The following is a 3,277-nucleotide window of genomic DNA, read 5'->3' on the forward strand; positions in this document are numbered from 1 at the left end:
GTACATGGCACGTGACTTCTTTTGTTACCAAAACTTTCAAAAATGATCATGTGTCAGACTCTTTTCATATGTTTCTTTGATGCTATGATATTTATTATGGTATGACTGATACTTTATTAAGTGTCGTTTGTAGCACATACGTTATTAATTAGAATGTAATTATTATATCTGAATGAAAGGTTATTATTTTTATACATTGAGGTTATACTACCAGCTCTGATTGTCATTGTAAAGAAAAATTATTTTTCACTGCCAATTTATACTCTGATGATGTCATAAAAATACGTGGAAACCAGAATTTTCACTTACGCCTTTTTGTAAAAGTGCGAATCGTTACACATCCGGACGGGCCAGTGAAGCGTCTGAACACCCTTCTATGTCAAGAAGATTCTGCCAACGCAGCATGCATCCGTCCGGACTACAAGGCAACACCGTTCGGACGATATGCAATGTTTGAGAAGAGTACGTTAGTCCATTAGCGGTTATCCTCGAAACCGTTTCTCCTGCATTACTTTTTATTAGCATATTTTCGTACTAGCAGAGTACATTCCATGTCTCTCTCCTAGTACATTGAGAGTCGTTCCTCCCAATATTAATTATTATTGTTCTCAGTTCAGGCAAACATTCTCATCCTGAACCTTTAGGATCCGTTCAACCCAATATTAATAAATTCATTATTTAACATTATGCAATATTAAATAAACTATAAACATAATATTATAAAAACAACATCCTCAGTAAGTATTTTATACTTACAACCCTTTGTGCAGTTCTCTTAGCTCATCATCTACAATGATTATTTACACATGTTCATATAATGTCAACATCATTACTTTTAGAAATCCATGCCTAAACATAAACCCTAATCACACATATATATTCATAAATAGAAACAATTATCTTTATAAATTGGAAAACCATTTATATTTATTAACAAACACTCATATGTATTTTCTCATAATTCCAAAAATTCATCAAATAATACTTGACCCATTTTTCCACATATTCTGTTCCTATTCCAAATTAAAACCTAATCAGCAAACCTCTTTATAAACTATTAATTTACAATAATAACATAACATCTAAATCCCCCAAAACCAACTATTAACTTTCACATAATCGGTCAAACCAAAGATCATAGAATTCTATATTTAAAGACTTACATAACCAAAGGCATTATCAAAATTGGGCATCAAACCCAAAATTATCAATCATCCATTAATTTAATCACAATAAATATTCAACACTCAATCCTTCATAACCGAAACAGTGAAGATCTAAAAATAGAGGATACAATTAAAACAAGGGAATTGGTCCAAGTTTCCAAAAGCCCTATGATTCAGCCAGCAGAGAAGATGAATAAAAACAGGGAAAATCATATTTCTAGAATTACATGGGTTTGGTCAAGAATAACATAAAATCTATCAAAATCATAAACATAAAATATACCAACAAAACAACTACCAAAATACCCAAAATTATCAATGGTTAACACACCTTACCTACACACGGCTAAAACCACAACCGGCCAAACAGAAAATCCAAACAAAGACCATTCAACCAACCTCAATCACAGGTACAGAGGGTCACACGGCTAGAATCAAACACACACCCACGCGCACACACTGGCCGAAATAGGGGAGAGCAACACTAAAATCATTTGGCCAAGCATCACCGCACACACGGCCGAACAGCAAAACAGGAGACAACCCAAACATCACAAAAACAGGGGAGATCATCAAGTAAACACAAGAAATCAATTTCAAAAACACATGTATTCAACCCAGAAATCATCTAATCAAAATACCCAAACTAAATCAACATTTAACAAGAAATTACCTAGAGGATCTCTGCTCAAACACAAAGAAATGTACCGGAAATCACAGCCCTGGCACACCGGCGATGATTGCCGAAAATCGCGTCTCTGGCCACCGGACTTCGCACCCATCGGAAATCATCAAAGGGATGATTTTCTACCCAGTCGCCGGAAATCACTTTGACCCGTCGGAAATCGGCTTCTGATTTCTCTCCCTACCTCTCGAGTTCGCCGGAAATCAGACCCACGGAGGATCGGGCCTCACAGCTTCTCTCTGCGTCTCCGATTCTCTCCCTTTTCAATCGGTCTTCTCTCTCTCTCTCTCTCTCTCTCTCCCAATTTCATCTCTCATTCTCGGTCTCTCTATTCTCTCACCCTCTCGTTCTCTATCTCTCACTCTCTCAATCTTGCTCTCTGTATCTCGTCGGAAGAGGAGGACAAGAATGAATGAGGAAAGAAAAGAGAAGGAATAATTACATTTTACCCCCTTATTTTATTCACGGGGTGGCGATTTACCCCAATGTACCAAAATTGTTAAATGACCCTCCCGAACTTGCCAACATGTGGCAAGTTTAACCTTCCGTCCACTCACCCGTCTGTTTGGACGAAAAGTCGATCATGTGCTTTACACGTGACCGTTTAATGCATTTTCCTTCCCAAAATACCCCCGTCCCAAACAGCCTTCATACCAGTACATGCATTAAAAAAAAAAAAGGAAAAAAAAAACCCATGCACCAACTAATGTTCCTTTTGAAGTATCCACTGCAGAGATTGGTACAGTGGTGCACCCAGTGCACCAACGCCGCACCCAAAACACTGGCTGGCCACGATCAGGCTAGACTGCCGTTGGATTGCGATAGATTGCCCAATGGCTCTTCCTTCCCATTCTAGTGCACTGTCGGGTGTGTCTTTTTCATTCGGTGCTTAATATCTAAAGGAAAACGTGTGATCCTTGAGTGCGTGTTTCTAGGTTCTTCAGGTCTGGAAGATCATGTGTCTCTGCTACATGATATGGAAAGCAAACATGTCTTGATTTGGTGCACGGCTACAGGTTGGAGAATAACGGGTGTCGATGCTGTATGGATTTGGAAATGACGTGTATATCAGCCCTGCCCTTTATGGAAAGTGTCATGAACCTTGATTCTCATCCATGGATTCGGTGCTGCAAGTCTTTGTTTTTTTGGAGAAAAATTATGAGAGTTCGGTCCAGCAGAAATTGAAAGAAACATGCATGTCGTGAAAGAATTGAATTTGCAGATGGAGATATCGTGGAAGCCATGCATGAGAGATAAAGTATCCATGACTTGAGAAAGGAAGGAAGAGCCGACGTACTTGTTCTGCGAGAATGGCCGTGTAAACCTGGACTCGAAGCTTAGTCCCACGCTGGAGTCGAAGTTCTTGAGTCGGCCAGTTAAGGCTAGGACGATCTTGGTGTCGGTGGTACTTTGGCAAGGAGAAATG

The 3,277-nt window shown here is 39.1% G+C and overlaps 1 long non-coding RNA gene across 1 annotated transcript; it reads right to left on the reverse strand.

Moving 5' to 3' along the window:
• Positions 1-226: 226 nt before the first annotated feature.
• On the reverse strand, positions 227-2,276 carry LOC133871743 (uncharacterized). Its single transcript, XR_009900867.1, has 2 exons — positions 1,840-2,276; positions 227-503 (listed from the first exon to the last, which is right to left on the reverse strand). It is a non-coding gene; the product is annotated as an uncharacterized LOC133871743 (long non-coding RNA).
• Between the last annotated feature and the right edge of the window lie 1,001 nt (positions 2,277-3,277).

The sequence above is a fragment of the Alnus glutinosa genome, chromosome 6, assembly GCF_958979055.1.
Source record: "Alnus glutinosa chromosome 6, dhAlnGlut1.1, whole genome shotgun sequence".
In the NCBI taxonomy this organism is placed as follows: Eukaryota; Viridiplantae; Streptophyta; class Magnoliopsida; order Fagales; family Betulaceae; genus Alnus; species Alnus glutinosa.